The sequence below is a fragment of the Stenella coeruleoalba genome (assembly GCF_951394435.1).
Source record: "Stenella coeruleoalba genome assembly, chromosome: 9".
NCBI lineage: Eukaryota > Metazoa > Chordata > Mammalia > Artiodactyla > Delphinidae > Stenella > Stenella coeruleoalba.
Genome location: NC_137155.1, coordinates 90,070,981 through 90,096,297, shown reverse-complemented (window position 1 = coordinate 90,096,297; position 25,317 = coordinate 90,070,981). Strand labels below are relative to the sequence as shown.

Below are 25,317 nucleotides of genomic sequence, written 5' to 3'. Positions count from 1 at the left end.
TCCTCAAACATTTTTTAAAATAGTTTTTGAAATTTAAGGAAAAAATTCTCCTACTCTCTCTGCTATAAAAAGAAAAGAGAGTGGTTAGAAACAGCCTCTGAAAATTGATTATTAACTGAGCTACATTCTCTGGGGAATAAAGGATATGAAATAATTTGTGCTGAGATAGAAGCTGCATTCAGATTGAGTCTAAATGTACAACTGATCTGATAATTTTAGCTGTTCAATTTAGTGGAAAAAAAAAGTCATCTCAGTCCCAGTATCAGTTAAATAAAGGAATGAATCTAAATAAATTATTAAGTTGAATAAATTAAGTGAATAAATAAATTAAATGGCTATTCCCTTCCTTCCCAACAAACTGACAGGCAAATTAATCAAAATAGTTAATCTAGCTGTGGGGGACACTTCCAGAAGTCTCCAGTAAATCATTTCGGGGCAGCCAATTCAATTCAGGACCCCTGATCTTGAACAGTCACTGCATCAATTAGACTGGATGAACTTGCACAGAATCAAGCCAATGTAAGTAGGTTTTGGATACCTTCCAAGAACTGATAGAAGTTTACAGTGAGGATGTCAGTTACTGCAGGAGAGGGACCAAGTACAGGGTACAGGCAGGGAGGTTTTCCACATTGACACACCAGGTCTGAGACTCCATGTGTTCTCACATACTGAAGGGAACAGAGGATGCAAATTCTAAAGGAATTCAGCACGGAGTAAAACAGTGATTCTCAACCCGGGTTGATTTTGTCATGACTGCAGGTAGGGAAGGTTGGGAGTAGGTGCTATTGACACCTGGTGAGTAGAAGCCAGGGATGATGCTAAACATCCTACAGTTCACAGGACAGCCTCTTGAGAAAAAGAAAAAGAAGAAGAAAAAGAAAAAGAAAAATGTTGATACTGCTGAGGTTGAGAAATCCTGGAGAAGAAATAAATAGTTAATAGATTCTAAGCAGCACCTTAGATTGAGCACAAAATCATGGATTTACCTGAGCAGAACGGAAGGGCTATAACTTCTGAGCTGAGCAATAAGGAATCAACTCTGAACCTGGAATGTGAAGACCTGAATCTCAATTGGAGCCTTGCTATTTCTTATTATCTATAACATGTCAGCCTCTTTGAACTCAGTTGTTTCATTTGTTAAATGGTGATAGTAATATCAGCCTACCTTATACTACAGATTGTGATAACAGATGTGAAAACATGGAACACAGGGTTAGTGTTGAGGAAATAAAGACTGGAAACAGACAAGCCAGCTTATCTTTTGTTTGTTTGTTTTTAGATTATTTTCCCATATTGGCCATTACAAAATTGTGTGGGGTTTTTGTTGTTGTCGTCCTTTTTTTGGGTTTTTTTGGCCCTGCCACACGGCATGCAGGATATTAGTTCCCCGACCAGAAATCGAACCCGTGCCCCTATAGTGGAAGCGCAGAATATTAACCACGGGACTGCCAGGGAAGTCCCTATTACAGAGTATTGAGTAGAGTTCCCTGTACTATATAGCAGATTCTTATCTATTTTATATATAGTAGTGTCTTTTATGTTTTTTGAGGCAAGGCTGGTCAGTTTTGGCCAACAGTGACAATAAAAAGAAAAAAAATTGATTTGAAATTTATTATTCATTTTGGATCTTAATGTACTGTAGGGGAGGAAAGTTTTCGTCAACCTCTTAGGGTCACTGGCTGGGTCTGAAAATTAAACTGACGTGAGACAGATTAACAGGCGAAGCACATACACGTTTTACTGAATTGTTACAAGCACATGGGTGCCTTCCCAAGAGAATGAAGACTCAAAGAAGTGACCAGAGTAGGAGCTTTTATACCTTGTAGACAAAGAAACATTAAATTTGTGATGAATTGAGAAGACAGACACGTTTTGGTTAGGAGTAGTCAGTGATAAAGGAGTAACCAGGAAGATAAGAGTTAGTTTAACAAAGTTTATTTATACAGATTTCTCAGCCCCCAGTTCCCTGTCTCTGGTGATAAGGATGCCTTTCTTCCTCCTGGGACAGGGAGGGTACATTCACGTGGGAGATTGTTGACCTTGAAACAGGAGAAGGGTGAGGCAGCAGAGGTCAGCATGACCTTCCTCCTGCTGTTTTCCCATACTCCTTCTGTGTAAGACAGTCAATATACCAAGGTGCCATATTTTGGGGTCACATGTCTTGAATCCCGTTAGTATGAAATGTTTGAAATGGTTTTTGCTTAGAGGCTACTGGATGTGAGGCTGCAACGCTGCAGGCGGCTATATTTCCTGTGTGGCTGAACCACCCTGGCTCCATTTTGTCAGCTCCATCTCAGGCCCACAGTACGACCCCCTCCCCTTTCTGCATGACTGAGCTCTAGCCTACTCACCAGGAATGTGCCACAGCCAGATAAGTTCCCTATCAACATTTACCCTTGCCTTCATCTAATATGAAAACTGCAAGAATGCCTTTTGCTGATGCAGACAGTTAATGGCCTGCAAGGCCTGATGGTCATGAGACCCCGCCCCCCCACCCCACCCCCGGCAGGGAGGGAAGAAAAAACCCCCAGTTTCCATGGGTGTGGACGTGCTCCTCCCTTAGTAGTCAGATTATGTTTTTAGTTTAGGCCCCTTAAATCCCCCCGTACCCCTTTCGGCAGCACAGAGTGCAGCCGCGAATGCCTCTGGACCTTCATCCACCTGATCCTGCCTGTATGTAAGTTACCCACAATAAACTTCATAATTGCACTTCACACAGTTGCCTGCTTGGTTTTTCAGTCTCAAAGTTCCTTCTCAGTTTGGAGGATATTATTCACTATCCCCACCATGCAGCACTTTGCACTAGGAAAAAGAAGTGCTAGGGAAGGTGTTGGGGAGGAGTGTAGGTAGGAAAACTGGAAAGGAAGCACAGGGTGCCAGGTATCTAACAGGATTTCAAAAATGAAGTTTTACTGTGAGATAGGCAGTGTAATGTGCTATCTATTTGTTTAAGAGTTACGTTTTTAACATTTTGAGACTATGCTTTGCCACCCATATACTGCCTTTGTGTGAAATAGGAAATCTGTCCCTTCCTTAAAGACGATTAATTTTATTTTCCTCAAGTACAAATTTTAGAAGGTAGTATATTATTTATTTTTTAATAATAAAAATTACAGTAAGCTTGAGGTCATTCTATATAAATTCTACAAATTAACACCCTTATATTCATCACAGCATCACTTACAGTAGCCAAGGTATGGAAACATCCAAGTGTCCATTGATGAATGAACGGATAAAGAAGATGTGATATATATATTAGATTAGTGGTTACCAGAGGGGGAGGGCATTTGAGGGTGGGTGAAATGGGTGAAGTGGGTCAACCGTTTGGTGATGGACTTGTGGTTATTACTCTGTAGTGTATACAGTTGTTGAATTATAACACTGTACACCTGAAACTTCGATAATAATTTTTAAAATCTACAAATTAAAGTACTGAACACACAATAAAGGAAATAAAACTTGTAATCATAATAACTCACTAGAGTACTCAAGAAATTAGGATTTAATAATTTGTTATAAAGTAATTATACATCTTGCTTTCACAGAGACAAAATTTTTTTATGAGTTTTAATGCCTACTTGCTTCTGTCTTATTTTCTATAGAAATGCAGTTTTTCTTGTGACATTTATACCTTTAATAAATTTTATTTTCATGAAGCTATAAAACTCTTCATTGGCAAATGCAACTGCAAGGTTAAATTTATCCCAAGAGCCACAAAGAGTTATTGGAAATGTGTCCTGTAAATTATTACTGCAAATATACTGCAATTCTCTTTTTTTTTTTTTTTTGCGGTACGTGGGCCTCTCACTGTTGTGGCCTCTCCCGCCGCGGAGCACAGGCTCCAGACGCGCAAGCCCAGCGGCCATGGCTCACGGGCCCAGCCGCTCCGCGGCAGGTGGGATCCTCCCGGACTGGGGCACGAACCCGCGTCCCCTGCATCGGCAGGTGGACTCTCAACCACTGCACCACAAGGGAAGCCCCCTGCAATTCTTAAACTAGAGTATTGTAAGTGTGGATTTTAGAAATCAACTTAGGATTTTAGTCCTTATACATAGAATTCCCCTTAGTATCATTTTCCTTACTTTGTTCACCAGGCAACTTCAACTATTAGTGTTTACACAGTTGCAATAGTTTATTCTTTAAATTACATTTGCCATCTATGACACTGAAAGGCCATTATATTCTTTCAGTATTGTAAAACTCTCCTTTAAAAATGATGTTGTTGTATCTAATAAAGAAAAAAGAAAATTGAATTTAAATTTAGTTTTGGATCATAAATGGGATTCTCAGTTGAATTAAAACTTCTTACTCCTTTCTTGGTATTGCCTATATTGGGAGAGATATCAATGTCAAGAGACTCTGCAATCTGTTTAGTATCAATATATTTTTCATAAACATTATTGCTTTGTCTTCAAAAAATGTAATTAATTCCTTTGACGCTTTTAAGTGCATTGTGTACACTGAATTTTTGTTCCTGCATCATTTTTCACTTAACATCAATTTTACTGAAGGTATTACTACAAATTGGTACCTACCAAATAAAAATAAAATGATTATTTTCGAAATCAAACCTTTGACTTGTGTTGCAGAAAATACAACAGCACAATGGTTTTTAACAGAGCATTGCATTTTCCTTTAAGTAAGTTTCTAGTGTCATGATAGCTTCAGCTTCACTTGCTCATATTTTTTTTTCAAAAATGGCTTCAAATTTCTTTCCTAAAATTGTTTTCAGTAAACTCCAACACTGATACCAAAAAAGTTGTTGTATGTTTTCTATCAAGTTTAAACGAAACAAGGAATATGGAATATTTTATAATTCTTTTCAGGAATTTTCTGCCATGATCCCTTATGTTTTCCATGCATATTTGTGGCCTTGTCATATGCCTGGTCATTCAAATTATTTTGTCTAGATTATTTTATTATTTGTAGATTTGTCTAGATTTTGTCTAGATTATTTTTGTAGGCATTCTACTGAGAAGTGATATTATCTGTGTCAATATGGCTTAACTGCTTTTCCCCAGGAAATTCTAGCCCAAGGAGATAAGATTGTTAACCAGTAAATAACTAACTTCACCATTTGCTTCAGGAAATTTCTGCAAACCAATTTATCAAGGCAAAGAGGTACCTCATTGTGGAAACCAGCTAGTCATATCAAGAAAACTGTGTGCTCAACTGGACAAACAGCTTGCTTATCAGGAAAAGAGTGTGTGTATCCAGACTTGTTTCAAGACTTGCTGTGCCCACTAATCCTAAACTATTATGTTACAAACTCTGCCTAATCCTCACCAGTTTCCTATCCTGAAGAACTTGCCTTAAATTACCTGAGCATAGAGCCAAAAACTTTTCCCTGCTGAGACACTAAGACTCTGTTGAGATGGTGCTCTCCCCTGCTGCTGTAAGTCTAATATGCTTAACTTTGCCTGACCAACAGGTTATTCTGGTAGTTTTTGTGGAGGGAGACAATAGTCAACATTATGAAAAATATATAATCTTTTTCTAGTCATATCATTTACTGAACAAACTCCCAAAAAATGTTACAGACATGTTTGCCTTTTTGAAATCCAAAAGTGGTAATAATTATAATCTGTTCTACATAGTGTGTATCAGGCGTTGTAACTAAAATAGGTGATATTTAGCACTTCTTACCTTATTCAAATAATGTATGATTTGCTGTTGATGTTTGTATTCTAAGAAAATATTCTACATTTAATGTTATCATTTGTTGTGGTTACAACAGATAAAGAAAATGTCCATTTATTATGCTCATAAAGTTCTCGGATGATCTGAATGTTAGCACTGTTGCACCAAAACTGTATCATCTATATTGTGTTAACAATTGCATGAGATATTTTATCTTATTTTCACATAGTTTCTGTTTTGTAGCATTAATAATTATAGCTATATTTTAAAATCACAGTTCAATTTCAAATGCCTAACACTATTGTTGACATGCATTTAATTTTCTTCATGTTTACTAAGAGCATGTGATAAATGTTTCCAAACTTTGTACTATTATCAATCTTAAGTCAATTTTTTTCATTCGCAATGACTTTGATATAGAGACAAAATACAGACACCTTTGAAGCTGAATGTTCTAGTAATCTTTTTCTGTCATCTGGAAGAATTTGTGTGTAATGGTCTCTAAAATTTATTATTTGTAACTTGAGGTGGATAAGTATCAACTAGAATTTCCTTTGAATATTCAAGTTATATGGATCTGTACCTGCATTCACGAAAAGTACATTGGGTTTAATGGAGTCTTTGGGTTTTTATCTTCTAATTTAAATGAAAATTCATCAGTTATGACTGACATGGAGATAGAAGGTAAATTCATACCCTGTCCAATCAGTGACATCTCAGTGCCACATTCTGTTGAAACTGGTAACTCTAAGGTCTTCTCCTTTTCCCTCCTGTATTTCATCTACTTTCTCCAAAAATTTGTTCAATGATACAAATATATTTCTTTCATTTTCTCTAATGGAGTTCTCTTTTCTTATACTGATAATTTTTTAAAAAATTCTTTTTGACATCTAGGAAGAAGTTATGAATAACATAATATCTTATAATTTGAAACATTTAAAAATAATAGGTTTGGGGGAAATATAACTATACAGTGTAGAAACCTGGCAGTCAACACCTTAACCAAGTGATCAAAGTTAACATTCTGGCAGAGTGTAAAATAACACAATTTACCCCAAAACGTGTCTTTGGCATTTGGATTCTTTAGAGCTATAAACAATCAAGGACCAAAAGACTCAGGAAGAAACTTTGACCTTCCCCCTAACTGCCTAAAAGAATGTAAATAGAGAACTTATTCCAGGAAAGAAACTGTCACCATAGATAACTACAGTACAGAGTAGGTATGGTAGACAGGGAGGAGCCTAGCAAAGTCTGTCTGTTAAAATTCCTCTCCATGTTCCATTGTCTCTGTTTACCAAACATTTGCTTTTCCATCTCCCTGTGAACTGCCTTCCTCCCTTTTGAAGTCCCAAACCACTACCCACAACATCCTCTTTTGTCTTTAGCTGAAGGTGGTATTTGGGCTTCTGCCATTTTGGTGAGTTACTCACTTCTCCTGGGTCTCTCCCATGTATACATGTTGTTAAACTTTTGTTTGATTTCTACTGTTAATCGGCCTCATGTCAATTTAATTCTTAGATCAGACAGAAGAACATAGAAGTGTAGAGGAAAATTTCTTCCTCGCTGATATGAGACATGACATCATCACGTGCCTGCTGACATCATGAACTGAGAAGGACTCAATATCACTTTGAGACAGGAGATATCTGGGCCTCAGGCTGAGCAGCTGGAAATTGTCTCCTGTTGACTCTTCCGGGATAAAGATAATGGCAGAGCTCTGCTTCAGTAACAGATAAGGAGGCCACATTTTTCTTGGGATCAAGGAGACCTCTCAGACCACACATGCGCAGAAAAATGCTCAGGGGTCAGGGAAGGGAGGGAGCACCAGCCCATAATATGTCCTGCCAATCTCCCAGAAACCCTCGCACTGGAATCTATCTTGGGTAAAAGATGTTTACGCACATGAGTCAGACCAAATATGGGCAACGAGCAAGACGATTGGCCAGAGGGAACCCAGAAAACTGCCCCCATATAAGCAATTTAAGCCACCCCAAAAGCATGGGGCTCACTCCACATGCTGCCCGTGTGTTCTTCCACATGTACTTTGCTTCTAATAAATGCATTACCCACTTCACTACCTCTGTCTCTTTGCTGAATTATTTCTTGAAAGAAGACAAGGACTGAGGTTCTGTTTCAAGCCTGCTGGCCCTCGTGTTCTAGCGGTTAGGATTCGGTGCTCTTCTCACCACAGCCTGGGTTCAATTCCTGGTCAGGTAACTAAGATCCTGCTTCAAGCTGCCACACCCTGTGACCCCCCAAGATCAACTTCTGTGGTTTACTTACCAAAAATATTAACGCGAATTTATCATGAGCAGACATCAGATAACCCTGTGTGTCATTTTCCAAGATCAGTTTTGTAACACCAGCTGCGTGTCCTTCCATTCACTTCAATCCTGACACTAACTACCCGGAATTAGCACAGACCGTGTAGGTTAAGGGGCACAGTCCCACAATGCTGCCCCTACTTCAGACACCGGCTGAAATTCTTGAGTGTCCTCAAAGCACCACATTTCTGCCCACCCAATCACAAATTTGGGGGTTCCCACAACCACACCCCTCTGCTCAGTTTTGATGATTCTCTAGAATAGCCCACAGACCTCAGGAATGTGCTATACTTACAACTACAGTTTTAGTATAAAGGATACAACTCAGGAACAGCCAAATGGAAGACAAGTGTTGAGGAGGGATTAGGGAGTGCAGAGCTTCCACACTTTTTCCAGGGGGCTATCCTCCCAGCACACTAATGTGTTCACCAACCGAGAAGCTCCCAGATCCTTGTTGTTCAAGAGCTTCTATCAAGGCTTCATTACCTAGACAAGGTTAATTATGCCAACTAAAAATTGTCACTAACCATCTGGTTCTACAAGAATGAAGTTACTAGCCACTGCAGCCATTGACCTCCAACACACCCTGAAAGGAGTTCAGGGTGAAGATCAGGAATGAGGCACTCTGTGCTCTTGAAAAAACTGGTGGAACAGGCCTTCAGGTAGTTGAATGCTTTTAGGAGATTTTATGAGTGCATTTTCTTGCATCTTTTCACAGCATTAACAGAGACATCTTCTCCCCATGGCTAGCAGCAACATTCTGCCAAGACGTGTGCTTGAATGCCTGTATCCCCTTCACTAAAATCATGTATATACTGAACTCCCCCTACTTTTTCTTTCTCCCTCCCTCCCTTCCTCCCTTTCTTTCTCACTGGGTCTTGGTTGAGGCATGCGCGATCTTCGTTGTGGCATGTGGGATCTTCAGTTGCAGCATGCAGGCACACAGTTGCAGCATGTAGACTTCTTAGTTGCAGCATGCAGACTCTTAGCTATGGCATGCATGTGGGATATAGTTCCCTGATCAGGGATCAAACCCAGGCCCCCTGCATTGGGAATGCGGAGTCTTATCCACTGGACCACCAGGGACATCCCCCCTACCTTTTCAGAGCAGTTCCTCAGAGCTATCTGAGAGGCTATTCCCCCAGGCTATAGTCCTCATTAGGCCGCAAACAGAACTTAACTCACAACTCTCACATTGTGCATTTTTCTCAGTTGACAAAACATTTGTTACTGGTGATTGAACTCAATCTCTAGTCTCTCTTCTCTCCACAAAGGCTGAAATTTCTATTCTTTTAATCACATGGTTGGGTTTTTTTGGTAACCAGCCCCCCATCCAGAAGCTATCTAGGGTCAGGAGTAACCTTACTAGTGTAACAAAGGTACTTCTATCACTCAGGAAATCTCAAGTGTTTTAGGAGCTCAATGGCAGGAAAAGGGGACAAAGACCAAATTTTTAAATTTTTTTATTGCAATATAGTTGATATACCATGTGTTAGTTTTAGGTATACAACAAAATGATTCATATATATGCATGAAATTAATCCCTGTTGGTCACATAATTAGCAAATATTTTCTCCCATTCTGTAAGTTGCCTTTTCATTTTGTTTCTGGTTTTCTTTGCTGTGCAAAGGCTTTTAAGTTTAATTAGGTCCCATTTGTTTATTTTTGCTTTTATTTCCATTACTCTAGGAGACAGAGCCAAAAAATATTGCCAAGATTTATGTCAAAAAGTGTTCTGCTTATGTTTTCCTTAGGAGTTTTATAGTATGAAGTTTTACATTTAGGTCTTTAATCCGGTTTGAATTTATTTTTGTATATGGTGTTAGAGAATGTTTTAATTTCATTTTTTTTTAACATGGCCTTTATTACGTTGAGGTAGGTTCCCTCTCTGCCCACTTTCTGGAGAGTTTTTATCATAAATGGGTGTTGAATTTTCTCAAAAGCTTTTTCTGCATCTAGTGAGATGATCATATGGTTTTTATTCTTCAATTTTTTAATATGGTGTATCACACTGATTGATTTGTGTATATTGAAGAATCCTTGCATTCCTGGGATAAACCCCACTTGATCATGGTGTATGATCCTTTTAATGTGTTGTTGGATTCTGTTTGCTAGTATTTTGTTGAGGATCTTTGCATCTATATTCATCAGTGATATTCATCTGTAATTTTCTTTTTTTGTAGTATCTTTGTCTGGTTTTGGTATCAGGGTGATGGTGGCCTCATAGAATGAATTTGGGAGTGTTCCTTGCTCTGCAATTTTTGGAAGAGTTTGAGAAGGATGGGTGTTAGCTCTTCTCTAAATGTTTGATAGAATTAACCAGTGAAGCCATATGGTCCCGGACTTTTGTTTGTTGGAAGATTTTTAATCACAGTTTCAATTTCATTACTTTTGATTGGTCTGTTTATATTTTCTATTTCTTCCTGGTTCAGTCTTGGAAGGTTATACCTTTCTAAGAATTTGTCCATTTCTTCCAGTTGTCCATTTTATTGGCATAGGGTTGCCTGTAGTAGTCTCTTAGGATGCTTTGTATTTCTGCAGTGTCTGTTGTTACTTCTCCTTTTTCATTTCTAATTTTATTGATTTGAGTCGTCTCCCTCTTTTTCTTGATGAGTCTGGCTAATGGTTTATCAATTTTGTTTATCTTCTCAAAGAACCAGCTTTTAGTTTTATTGATCTTTGCTATTTTCTTTGTTTCTATTTCATTTATCTCTGCTCTGATCTTTATAATTTCTTTCCTTCTACTAGCTTTGGGTTTTGTTTGTTCTCCTTTCTCTAGTTCCGTTAGATGTAAGGTTAGATGGTTTATTTGAGATTTTTCTTATTTCTTGAGGTAGGCTTGGATTGCTATAAACTTCCCTCTTAGAACTGCTTTTGCTACATCCCACTGGTTTTGGATCGTGGTGTTTTGGTTGTCATTTGTCTCTAGGTATTTTTTGATTTCCTCTTTGATTTCTTCAGTGTTCTCTTCATTATTTAGTAACATACTGTTTAGCTTCCATGTATTTGTGTTTTTTACATTTTTTTTCCCTGTAATTGATTTCTAATCTCATAGCGTTGTGGTCAGAAAAGATGCTTGATATGATTTCAACTTTCTTAAATTTACTGAGGTTTGATTTATGACCCAAGATGTGATCTATCCTGGAGAATGTTCCATGTGCACTTGAGAAGAAACTGTAATCTGCTTTTTTTGGATGGAATATCCTGTAAATATCAATTAAATCTACTGGTCTATTGTGTCATTTAAAGCTTGTGTTTCCTTATTAATTTTGTTTGGATGATCTGTCCATTGGTGTAAGTGAGGTGTTAAAGTCCCCCACTATTATGGTGTTACTGTTGATTTCCTCTTTTATAGCTGTTAGCAGTTGCCTTATGTATTGAGGTGCTCTTATGTTGGGTGCATATATATTTAAAATTGCTATATCTTCTTCTTGGATTGATCCCTTGATCATTATGTAGTGTCCTTCCTTGTCTCTTGTAACATTCTTTATTTTAAAGTCTATTTTATCTGATATGAGTATTGCTACTCCAGTTTTCTTTTGATTTCCATTTTCATGGAATATCTTTTTCCACTTCCTCACTTTCAGTCTGTATGTGTCCCTAGGTCTGAAATGGGTTTCTTGTAGACAGCATATATATGGGTCTTGTTTTTGTATCCATTCAGTGAGCCTGTGTCTTTTGGTTGGAGCATTTAATCCATTCACGTTTAAGGTAATTATCGATATGTATGTTCCTATTACCACTTTCTTAATTGTTATGGGTTTGTTTTTGTAGGTCCTTTCCTTCTCTTGTGTTTCCCACTTAGAGAAGTTCCTTTAGCATTTGTTGTAGAGCTGGTTTGGTGGTGCTGAGTTCTCTTAGCTTTTGCTTGTCTGTAAAGCTTTTGATTTCTCCATCGAATCTGAATGAGATCTTTGCTGGGTAGAGTAATCTTGGTTGTAGGTTCTTCCCTTTCATCACTTTAAATATATCATGCCACTCCCTTCCGGCTTGTAGAGTTTCTGCTGAGAAATCAGCTGTTAATCTTATGGGAGTTCCCTTGTATGTTACTTGTCATTTTTATCTTGTTGCTTTCAGTAATTTTCCTTTGTCTTTAATTTTTGTCAATTTGATTACTATGTGTCTTAGCGTGTTTCTCCTTGGGTTTATCCTGCTTGGGACTCTCTGTGCTTCCTGAACTTGGGTGGCTGTTTCCTTTCCCATGTTAGGGAAGTTTTTGAGTATAACCTCTTCAAATTTTTTCTCGGGTCCTTTCTCTCTCTCTTCTCCTTCTGGGACCCCTATAACGCGAACGTTGTTGTGTTTAATGTTGTCCCAGAGGTCTCTTAAGCTGTCTTCATTTCTTTTCATTCTTTTTTCTTTATTCTGTTCCATGGCAGTGAATTGCACCATTCTGTCTTCCAGACCACTTATCCGTTCCTCTGCCTCAGTTATTCTGCTATTGATTCCTTCTAGTGTATTTTTCATTTCAGTTATTGTATTGTTCATCTCTGTTTGTTTGTTCTTTAATTCTTCTAGGTGTTTGTTCTTTAATTCGTCTAGGTCTTTGTTAAATATTTCTTGCATCTTCTCGATCTTTGCCTCCATTCTTTTTCCAAGATCCTGGATCATCTTCACTATCATTATTCTGAATTCTTTTTCTGGAAGGTTTCCTATCTCCACTTCATTTAGTTGTTTTTCTGGGGTTTTATCTTTTCCTTCATCTGGTACATAGCCCTCTGCCTTTTCATCTTGTCTATATTTCTGTGAATGTGGTTTTTGTTCCACAGGCTGCAGGATTGTAGTTCTTCTTCCTTCTGCTGTCTGCCCTCTCTAATTTCATTTTTTTTACATGTAGTTGTCCAGTTTTCCCAGCACCACTTATTGAAGAGACTTTCTTTTCTCCATTGTATATTCTTGCCTCCTTTTTCATAGATTAATTCACCATAAGCACATGGGTTTATTTCTAAGACCAAACATATTTTTTATCATACCACAACCCCAAATTTTGGGACATTTCACGAAATAACTTGTCAGTGCTCTTCAAAATTGTCAAAGCCATGAAAACAACAACAACAAAACAAAACAAAGCAAAACAGACAGAACAAAACTGTTCCAGATTGGATGAGACTGAGGAGGCATGTTAACTAAATGCAATGTGGGGCCTTGGATTGGATTCTGAACCAGAAAAAGACATTAATGGGACAATTGGTGATATGTGAATAAGGTCTTTACATTAGTTAATAGTACTGTATCAATATTAGTTTCCTGGTTTTGATCATTGTATGATGGTTATACTACATGTTTACATTAGGGAAAGGTGGGCGAAGTGTATACAGAGAATGTTTTATACCATTTTTGCAACTTTTTGTAAGTCTGATATTACTTAAAAATAAATGTAAAATAATATACATGTTACACACTCTAAATGTTAATAGCAGTTACTTTTATACTGATGAAATTTCCATAATATTAAATAAATTCTTTCTATAAAATATACAGTGGGTAATCATTTAGTAATGTCTAATTTATGTCTATGAAATACTGCTTTGTGAATTTTTAGTGGTAAATGAATATTAGTTATCACATAGCGATTCATATCATAATGAAAGAATTTACAGATTTAAATTAGAAACTCAATAATACCTTTCTAGTACAACAAATACATAGTTGATGATATGAACTACAATATGAAACCAGAGCCAGTGCTCTGGTAACAATAGTGAATTTTGTTTTAAATTTTATTGTACTCCCCAATCAATAGAGTATATTAAAAATGTACTCTGGAAAAATCAATTTAAACAATTTTAGCCTTACATTTTTCTTTAGGCTTGCATTATGAATAGCAATCACTCAAAGATCAAAGAAATGTTCTTTTATAATCAATTATACTCATTATTCCTAAATGTTATATTTCTACCATGGCAAACTTAAATCATCACTTCCAAGCTATTTGCTTTACAATGATTAGTTCTAATGCCATTTTCCAATCATCAGGTGTATGTAGTTTTCTCTAAGGGTAAGCTGGTCTTTTAAATGAGTTTTCCAGTAATCCTGGGACACTTGATTTTCCAGAGGAATGCATTTTTGTGTGAGGCAGATTGGGTTAGGTGACAAACAAGGCTGGGAAATTGAGGATGTTGTGGTCTCTGAGGATGCAGGGTGTGACAGAAAGACTACTGGAAAGTGCTCAAGACTGAAGTTAAGGGTTAATGTAACTGGGAAGTCTGGAGTTTGTCTTCAGAGCAGCTAGGAGAAATTTATGGCAGGGATTTCCCTGACAACTGCCAGAAGTCTTCTATCTCCTTGTGCAAAAACAGCTCAGATGGGTTTGCTCTTCCTCACACTCACAAGCCATGCTCTGGATTCGGAGTCCCTTATGGTTACTGTCTTTCATGGGTGACATACTTCCTTCCAATGTGGCCAGTGTCCTTGGGCAGCCAGGTAGATGGCAGAGCCTGGGTGGACAGTCAGACCATTCAAGGGGCTCTGTTTCTATGGGGCCTACATTATTACTGGCAAAAAGAATATGAAATACCTACATTCAGACATTTAATAATGGCCCTGAGGGAGCCATGAGGAGAGAATACCCTAACATCACTGCTGCAGCAGAAGGGGAAGGGCTGGATTATAGCCTAACAGCGCCAAACTGAAATAGCTCAAATATCCACCCCAAATAGAATATAGAAATTGAGGTATATTTACATACAACGGAACACCATAATAATGAAAATGAATAAACTTCAGATAGACACAAATTTAAGATTAAGGCAGCATTATAAGACTATTCATTGAAAAATAGCATCAAGAAAACTTTTTTAAAAATTATAATCCATATGTCCAATAAAATTCCACGTTACACACTCTAAAAGTTCAAGAGACTGCTAATAATTTTTGTAGACACATAAAGTCCCTGAGTAGATTGTAAACTTCTTGAGTACAGGCAGAGAATATTATACTTATTTAATTTCCTCCTTCACTGAAAAGCATTTGGATAAAGGAATAGGAATGAACTAATGGATGAACAAATAAATAAATGTAAAAAGGGGGGAGAAATGCTCCATTTTCTCCTGGTCACTGTCATTTGTAATTGTCCTGGTCTAGTGGGGTCTTTTTAGTTTGTCTAGACAATGTCTGGTATGTATACCAAGAGCCAGAGTGAGATGAAACTACTGTCTTGAGCTGAGCTGTTGCCTGAAGTCCAGAAAGGGGTTAGGGCTCCTGGGAAGTTCTGTTACATCGAAAGCCCTATTTAGTGTTAAAATATAATGGTATCAAAACAAGTGTCAAATGGAAGGAGAAAGCAAAGACACTGAGGACCAGAAGTCAAAGACATTGGTTCTCTTTCTGGTATCCCACTTAGGGGACAAGTGGCAAGTGGCATCACTCAATCTCCCTGAGGCTTTGTTTCCTCATCTCTCAAATGGGGTCAATAATAGAATAATTCTCATGAGGATCACTGAGACCATGAATGTGGAATGAACGGTTAGACAAATAACTGTGCTGGGGAGGAAGAAGTTTCCCTCTAACCTTCTAGGTTCTATTGGCTGGTGTAAGAATTAAATCGACATGAGACAGATTAATGGGAGAAAATGAAACAAAAGTTTAAGAACATGTATACATGGGAAAGATCCAGGGAAACTGAGTAACTCACCAAAATGGGCAAAGCCCTCTCTTAAATACCACCTTCAGCTAAAGACAAAAGAGGATTTTGAGGGAGGGGAGAGTCAGTTATGGGAGGTGACTAGGAAAAGCGCAGTAAACAAGGGTAAGGTTGTTATACAGATTTAAGTCAGTGTCTTCTCTATTGATAAAAGTTTCCAGAGATTTGGTCATCCTCCTTTTCCAGGTACAGTGAAGGAGGCATCTGTACAAAAGGAGATTTCACTCACAAATATAAATGTTTCTTACAAACGGGTAACTCCTTCTTTGTTTTCAGAGTTTTCCCCATGTCTGCTGTTTCTTAGAAAATAACTAGCTTAAAATAATTAATATGCCGAAGAGATACATTTTGGGATGGCAAATTCTGTTCCCCTATACCTGCAAAAAATTTCACCCGTATTGGTATTTTTTGCCTCAGGGCAGCTTTAAAGATTGGAAAACAAAAGACCTCTTCTCAAGAAGTTAATACAAAGAAACCATTTATGATTGCTGGGTAGTAGAGCATGATTTACCACATTTTCAAAATTCTGAACTGAGAGGTCAGAAATGTTTTCTAGACATTTCAGCAACACTACCAGCCCCCGCAGATAGGCTACCAGATTATGTCTCTCTCTCTGACTCTTATTACTATACAGATTGCCATGATTATTTTAAACATTAAAACAAAAACAGAAACAAAACTGATGAATGGAATACATATATAGAGAACTAAAAAGAACATAATTATGTTAGCTTGGGGTCCCTCAAGAAGCTGTTGCTCAAAGGCAGAGTACCTGGTGGTTGTTGGAATTTCCTGGTTCATACCTAACAGGTCATCCAATGACAGTAGCAGGCTCTTTCTGGAATAGGCTCCAGTCGAACTGGGTGGGTGGTGCTGAAACCAAGCAGAATTCTGCAGGGCCTTCCTGGATACAAAAGTCCCCTGTTTCTTGTTTTTAGAAAAAGGCTTTATTCTCCTAGGCCTTCCCTAAGTTCCAAAGAGCAGACTCAAGCTATTACTAATGAGGGAAATGACGGAATGCAGAAACAAAGAAAAAGCAAGAAAAGTAATGATAGTTTAAACACTAGTTCAGGGACTATCCTGGTGGCACAGTAGTTGAGAATCTGCCTTCCAATGCAGGGGACACAGGTTTAATCCCCAGTCTGGGAAAATCCCACATGCCGCGGAGCACCTAAGCCTGTGAGCCACAACTACTGAGCCCGCGTGCCACAACTACTGAAGCCTGTGCTCCTAGAGCCTGTGATCCACAATAAGAGAAGCCACCGCAATGAGAAGCCTGTGCACCTCAATGAAGAGTAGCCCCTGCTCGCCGCAACTAGAGAAAGCCTGTGCACAATGAAGACCCAATGTAGTCAAAAATAAATAAATAAAATAAATTTATAAAAAAAATAAAAATAAACACTAGTTCAGAGTCCTAGTTCCTCCTGAAGGGATGTACATAACAATCTGATGCATATCTTTGAGTTCTGCAGAAAATAAGACCCCGGCCCAGGTGGAAAAGGTGATTACATGCTGACCATAATAACCATGCAGACCCCAGACCGGTTAGAACCAGAAGGTTGATTGTTAAGATTCCCAAAACATCACCCTGTTACCTCACCACCAACCAATCAGAAGACAGTCCACGAGCTGCAACCCTCACCCTTAATGTTGCCTTTAAAAATCCTTCCCTGAAAGTCATCAGGGAGTTTGGGTCTTTTGAGCATGAGCTGCCCATTCTCCTTGCTTGCAATCCTGCAATAAACACTGTAATTTCCTTCACCACAACCCACTGTCAGTAGATTGGCTTTGCTGCACAACAGGCGAATGGACCCAAGTTCAGTTCAGTAACACTGCTGAGACCTACAGTTCAGAAGAACTGAAGGGCCACGGAGCCCCTGAGCAGGGCTGGATGTACTGCACATTGTATTTCCTCCAGTGTGCCTCTGTTCCAATTCTAAGGTGGGGTTTTGTGACCTGCACCAGTGGGACAAGCAGAATGTGGAGGTGTGGAATGTATTGTCTCCAGTGCCTAAAAAGCCCCAGCAGGTGTTGTGCTTTTTGTTAAAGTTGGGAGTACTAGGGGTGAAATAAAATTCACCTTTTATGGCAAGACAAGAAACATTTAAACATAAAAAATTTTCTCTGCCCTTTGACTTCCACTCTCCCCTCTACTGTGCATTGTGTATCTGCATTATGCATCAACCAAACCTCCCCCATTGGCAGAAATACCAGTTCAACCGTAAGACAACTCCTTAAAAGATAACATTCCTTCTTGATCTTGTAAGGGGTCACATGACCCACCACCCTGTACTTGCAGATCTGGATTGTGTAAATTGTCAATAATATGTCATTTAACATACAGCCCTCTGTTTCAAAAAACTTATATAACTGCTTTGACTTCTAATGGGTGGAACAGTTCTCAGAGCTTTCTGAGATGCTATTCCTGGGTTAAAATCCTCAATTTGGCTGAAATAAAATTTTCCATTTCTTTCTTAGATCAACTGATTAATTTTTAATTGACATAAGTATAGTCAGAAACTTCTCCTTAAAGTTAGCTAGAATGTCCCATTGGGCTCCATCCCAAATTGTACCTAAAAAGATGACATGTTGAGCTGATCCTACAAATCTTTAGAGGTTAATGACCCAACCATCTGAGGTCATTGCCTGGACCACATTGTCCCAGACTGATATAGATGAGTGACAGCTCCTGGACTATTACTACGTGCTAGTATCACATGCTTGCATAAACACGTGGCCCTCACCCTAAAAGACCACTTCTGGGTGCAATGAAGCCTCTGGTTACCCCAGTAGCCTGTTGGGACCACGTTTAGAAGAGGTTCCCGCAGAAGGTATGGCCTGGTTCATAGGTGGAAGACGAAAGCCTGAGGGGGTTCATTAGCAGGTGTCAAGATGGACACATCATTAGCAATCAAGGATCAGACAGACAGACCCAATGAGCAGAGAAGTGGCTGTGTGGGTAGCCATGCAGGCTATTTTCAAATCCCCTCCATACTACACCTTCATGGACTCCTGGGCCTGGCCTGTGACCTGGTCATATGGTAAAGGAAATAACAAAAAGTGCACTGAGCTATCAAAGGCACCCCAGTATGACAAGATCTATGGCAAAAACTGGCTGAGTGGGAAGGCAAAATATTTGTCACCTAGATAGATAAATGTAAAAAGGACCCCTACCAAGCTGAGAACAACTGGAATGAGCAGGCCGATGTCCCCGGCACCAAGTTGGTAGCCACCACAGGCCACTGGTTCCACCAGTGGATCAGATACGGGACGGCAGTCCATATTCGGGACTGTCTCCCTCTCAGTGAAGCAGAGGCCAAGGATGCAGTGGGCAAAATACATGAAGTTTCTTGTTAAATATTCTGGTGCAGATGGGCACAATTTTCTCAGGGAATATATGTCCAGACATGGACTTGGATCACTGCATGGGTCTCCACTATTTTTTTTTGCTCTAATATTTACATGTGAAGAGCTGGGCATGATTTTGGTGGGCTTTTAACAGTAAATTAAATAGAAGAAGGTTTCAATTTTCTTCCTTTAAAACTATGAGGAGACAAGGATTAAGACTCAGGATGGTTGATGGGAGAGAGGAAGGAGTGATGGAGAGTAGTGCACAAGTAGGTCAAGCACCTGGGTGCTCATGCTGATGCCACAGTTCACTCAGTGTGAACCTCAGACCCGCCGCTTCACTTCTCTGAACCTCAGTTTCCTCATCTCCAAGGTCTCTTCCAGCATAAACATCACATGATTAAGAGTAAGGTAACTAATAGCAATAGTTATCTTCTAAAACCTTATTCTAAACATATTTTGTTTTTCATGCACAGGTGCAGCTTGTGTGTTCCTTAGGTGTAGCCCTGGTTCCTTCGTTGTGAAGCGGCAGCCCAGTGGAGGAGATTGGTCACCGCTGCCCAGGAAGAGCCTGAGGGAGGAGGATAGCAGTGATCGTATTAATTTGAAGGTGGTGGGATATTAGAGGTCATGGAGAAGATGTGACCACCGACTGACTCCTGAGCTGGACCAGGGCAATGGGAGGCTCCTCACCCTATCCCCTGTCCTTGAAATGTATGCTCTGTCCACCATTCCCACAGTTGGAACCATTTTCAAGGACGCATCTTGGACAGAGCAATGTGGTGTTGAGAACGACAGGACTGAATATGTGACTGAAACCGTTAAGGCCTCAATACAAACTTTTGAGATTCTGGCAGCAGGTGCAAAGATGTACTGTTTCTCGGTGCTCAAGACAAGCCTCACAAGTAAGTTTCCTTCTTATTCAACCCACTGCCTACCAATCTGGAGTGCTCTGCCTCTTTCTTCAGTCTCTCCTTGCCCTCCATGTACAAGGGTCAGTTTGAGAACCAACATGGGACAAGGCAGTTCTGTGGAACCACTGAAGATTAAGAAATATATACCATGAACTAGTAAGATGTGATTTATAGTAAGAAATATATATTTTGTTTTTGTCCCTGTTTCTGCCACAAAGGGCCTAAAACTCTTGCATTTCCTAGGTGATGAACTCCATAACTTCTGTTAGTGAAGTGACTTTTTGAAAGCCCTAGGTCACCTAAGGATGGGATTTGGTGGCCAGAAGAATCAACCAAGTGATTAGAGGTTTGGGACCTAACCTCTAGGGAGGGGAGAGGAGCTGGAGACTGAGTTCAGGCACCAGTGGCTAACGATCTAATCAATCATGCCTATGTAGTGAAGCCTCCATGAAACCTCAAAAGGACAGGGTTTGGAGAGCTTCCAGTTGGTGAATACATGGAGGTCCTGGGAGAGTGGAGCGTTCAGAGAGAGTATGGAAGATTTGCACTCCTTCCCACATAACTTCCATTATGCACCTCTTCCATCTGGCTGTTCACGAGTTATGTCCTTCTATAATAAACTGATAATCTAGTAAGTAAACTGTTTTACTGAGTTCTGTGAGCCTTTGTTGCAAATTAGTTGAATACAAGGAAGCGGGGCTTGGAACCTCCAATCTGTAGCCAGTTAGTCAGAAGCACATCTGACAACCTGGACTTGCAACTGGCAATGAAGGGGGTTAAGGGCTGAGTCCTTAACCTATGGGATCTGATGCTGACTCCAGGTGGATAGTGTCAGAACTGTGTTGAGTTGCAGGACACCCAGCTGGTGTTAGACTTGTGTGGTGGTCTGGGAACCTGCTTCCCTCGTGTACACACACACACACACACTGGAAATGAGTGCAGAATCATTAACTAGGTAATAGGTACAAGGAGTAACACAGGTTGTCAATGAGGAGGGTTGATGGGAGCAATCAATTTAAGGGACACACTTGCCTTGGGAATGTGTGGATGGGAGAAGCTGTGTCCCAGCAGCAGGAGGTGTCTACTACACAGGGAGCCTCACTCTACTCCAGAACTGTGCTCCCTCAGGTGGCACATGCTCAGGTAACAAGTCTGTTCCCCTCCCGCCCACACCCCACTTTCCTATTACTACATCCTAACTACTCCAGTCTAACTTTGTTAAGTCTTTCATTGTCCCATTCTCCATTCCTTAATGTATATAGAGAAACTGGTGTATGTAAACAGACATAGTGCCTCTTCTCCCATTCCCCTTTTCAACTAAATGTCCAATGTTGAGATGTTTGGGGGAAAAAACCTGACACTGAAAAAAATACCCCCAATGCCTTGCTTTTTCCATTAGTGGTCTGTCTCAGTTAACTTCTTACTTTACATTCCGGTGAGTTATTATGTAATTACTGTAATAAAAACAATTCCAGCAACAATCCTTGGGAATCTTGTTTGACTGGAGAATTTAAATATTTTTTATTGATTGTTATAAAACCAAAACCAAAGTTATTACTTCTTTTGGTTTATAGCTGCTATCTGTAGAGTAATCTGCCTTTGGAGGAGGAAGAGATTACTTTAAAAGAAAGGAACCCTACATAGATTTCTTTTTAGGTCAATTGTCTTATTTAATTGCATTTCTTGTCTTAAAAAAACCTCACAATTATAAAGAAACAATTAAAATGTGAATTGATGGTGTTAAACCTAACTTTTCCTTAAGGTTAAGTATTGTTAGCTGTTTCAAGAAAGATCTCTATTTTTGTAATTTGATATTTGGTTTTTTTAAATTAATTTTTATTGGAGTATAGTTGATATACAATGTTGCTGTAGTTTGATATTTCAATGGGAAGAATGCCCAGTTAACCTTATACAGTTAAAAATCTCTAAGAGATACCTGACTGCTTCTCTGTCATATCCAAAGTCTTTCACCTGATGTCCCTTCAAAGCAACAAATCTAAGGAGAAGTAATCAACTTTTTGTATTAGTTACAAATCTAAACTGACTGCATGGGCACTGGGTCAAGTTCAGTACATCCAATTTGCTGATCTGATGATTTTGGCCTGGATTTGCTGATTTTCAGAAGCCAAATCCTTCAAAGTTTTGGCATCAAAGATTTTTTGTTTGTTTGTTTGTTTTGGGTATTTGGGGGGCATCAAAGATTTTGGGTATCACCACTTGCAGTGGTTCTGTCCATAAGTACAATCTATTTGCATGGATAGTCTTAAATGTAATTTTTTAAGTTAAAATTTATGTGCTTATGGAGTAATTATGATAGGTTGAGGAAAAAATGGCATTTTATTACTAGTATTAAGATTAAATTCTAGTCTAAAATTTTTGCTCAAAGCACATGTGAAGCACAACTAAATTATTCTGAAGAAAGATTTTTAAAAAAGCAGAATTTTCTTTTGCTATGATTAGGCTCTATTTAATTACTCTCTTATTCTATGTTTAGAATGGAAAGGTAGGCATTATTACCCAAGCGCAGATGGAGGAACCTACAAAGGAGGGGGAGGATTTGTCTTAGCCCTTTTAGGATCACAGGGCTTTGTAAGTATGCTGATCAGACCTTCTTGAACCTTGATGATGTCACTGAGAAATAAATTTCTGTCACTCTGAAAACATTCCGGAGGTGGGTTAAGCATTATCTAATCATAACACAATGGATTCTTTTTATGAACATCAGGAGAAAACACTCCACGTTAAAATGAATGTCTTGCACTATCTACTCCCATTTAAAATTGAAAGCCTGGGAAATTCATTACCAGCATGTATGATTCACCCACTAACCGAAATCGCATGAAGCACATGCTGGTAAGAGCCAAGGTCTTCTTGCCATTCATCTTTAGGGAAGCTCTAAGAGAGTTTGCCTTTGGAATTTTTCTCTGTGTATTTGTTTAACAATCATTAAAAGAGATTTTGTGGACACTATATTTGCTATTTCCTCCTCTTTCTTCTGTTCCTCTTCCTTCCCTTCCTTCTCTTCCTTCTCCTGAGGAGTTTCCATTCAAATGTTGGTAATACATTCAGTGCCATCTATGGTTGCCCTTGGTGTGGGAATTAATATGGATCACAGGTGGAGCTTTCTAGCCATGCAATGGTGGAAATAACATTATACTAGAATTTAGACCTGGGTTGGTCCTGGTTTTCTAAGTGTTTGTATCAAAATCGTAACTCAGGTTTTCTGATTTCACACCCTGTACTCTTTCAATCACATCATTATTTCTTCTATTTTTATGCTGAGATCTTTGTATCATTTGCATATCAACTCCAATTGGGAACTACTAAGTATTGTGGGGTTCCCCAACTGGAGGAACTAGGTTAGCCCAATGGAGTGTACAATTTTCCTGGGACTGGTAGGTTTGGGTTGGGGCACATTCAGAAGAGGTGTTTTCCTTAAACAGTTACATTACTGAGAGAAGCCTAGTTTGGCTTTACAGAAGCAGGGCTAAGGTGAAGTCTGGAGGCAAGGGGAAGGAAAGCAATGCTAGAATAAATAACACAATTAGCTGGGAAGGTGTTGTGGACTGAATTTCACCCTCCCAAAAGATATGTTCAGGTCCTAACCCCAGTACCTGTGAATGCGGTTTTATTTGGAAATAAGGTCTTTGCAGATGTAATCAAGATAAAATGATGTTGAGCTAGATTAGGGTGGGCCCCAATACAATGACTGGTATCCTTATAAAAAGAGAGAAATTTGGACACAGACACACACACAGAGAAAACACCATGTGATGATGAAGGCAGAGACCGGACTGATAAGAAAAGGAGCGCCAAGGATTGCCAGCACCTGCCAGGAACCAGGAAGACGTGTGGAAAATCCTCCCCTGGAGCTTTGCTGACACCTTGAATTAGGCCTTCTAGCTTCCTTGTTTTCTGTGAGACAATACATTTCTATGGTTTTAAGCTACCCGCTTTGTAGTTGTTAGTTACAGCAGCTCTAGGAAACTAATACAGAGGGTTAGAAGGAGGATGAAAAGAAAAAAAAAATCCATGGAAAGCATTGAATGAAGTGTTCAGAACTATGGAAGAATGGAGCTTCATGTTATGTTTATATTTGGATCTGTCAGATACATTTCTTTCTTTTCCTAGTTTTACTGAAATATAATTGGCATATGACATTGTGTAGGTTTAAAGTGTATAATGTGATAATTTGATACATGTATATGTTGCAAAATGATTACCACAATAAGTTTAGTTAGCACATCTATAACCTCACACACTTACCATTTATTTATTTATCTATTTTTTGTGATGAGAATTTGTAAGATTTACTCTCTTAGCAAACTTCCAGGTATACAATATAGTATTGTTAACTATAGTCACTATGTACATTAGATCCCTAGAACTTATTCATCTTATAACTGCAAGTTTTTACCCTTTGATCACCTTCATCCATTTGCCCCACTCCCACTGTATCCTCCAATACATTTCTTTATTCACTTGCATTTTGCAACACTTGGGAAGAAAACGCTTATATCAGGGATCTGAGATTGTCTGATACCAAGAAAATATTTCTCAATAACTATCAGTAAACATAAGAAGAGGATTTTGTATCTAAAGAAATAGAATATGCAAACATTAATCTTTCAAAAATATAATTTTATCAAATAATTTTTAAATCTTTTAATGAAAAATGATCATCCTCTGTCTTATTTCTGCTCTATCTTTAATTTCCACTCTTCAGAGGAAGTCATTTTAATTCATTCAATTGTTGTTTAATGTTTTTTCCACATTTAAAAATCACTATTAAAGTATTAAAATGCTATTTCTTGACTTAGGAGTTTTAGGTTTTATTTATTAACCTCCTAGTGTGGGAAAGGAGGCATTAGACCTTGGAATCCTTCCACCTTTGTACCCCAATGTCCACTTTCTCTATCCCCAGTAATATTTAGTTTCCACTCATATAATCCAGGTGTATTAGCAACCTTGATTTCCCTTTACCATGTAACATACCATATTCACAGGTTCCATGGATTAGGATGTAGACATCGTTGGGGGACCATTATTCTGCCTCCCACAGGGGCATATTCCTGGTTACTATTATTCTGTAAGACAGGTAGGAGAAAGGGGCTGGGAAACAGAGTGGATACATGGTGTGTAGACTATTACTTAGTTCTTCTTATTCAGATAGCATCCTCAGCTATGCCTATTGTCCTGAGTCCAGAGTTCAAAGCAGGATCTCCAGAGAGTAAATTTCTAGTCTTCTGCCAGGGTGGGGGAAAGGCCGAGTCCTAGCTCTGTGGGGGTAAGGTGTACATCTAGAGATCTAAACACTTTTTTCGTTTTCATTTAGTTCAAAATACTTTTAATTTCTCTAAAGACTTCTTCTTTGATCCATTTGTTATTTAGAAGTGTGTCGTTTAATATCTAACTATTTTGGATTTTCCAGCTACTTTTCTGTTATTAA

At 38.8% G+C, this 25,317-nt stretch overlaps 1 long non-coding RNA gene across 2 annotated transcripts in view; it reads right to left on the bottom strand.

The window, feature by feature from the left end:
- The window catches only part of LOC307191650, a 73,233-nt gene that overhangs the window by 30,339 nt on the left and 17,577 nt on the right, over positions 1 to 25,317 (bottom strand). The window contains exons 2-3 of one of the 2 annotated variants that reach the window (XR_013829814.1): positions 24,864 to 24,980; positions 15,409 to 19,525 (exon numbers count right to left, since the gene is read on the bottom strand). This is a non-coding gene — a long non-coding RNA (uncharacterized lncRNA). Of the gene's footprint in view, positions 1 to 15,408; positions 19,526 to 24,863; positions 24,981 to 25,317 lie in introns of those variants that run through there. The other variant, XR_013829813.1, reaches the window with a different exon arrangement.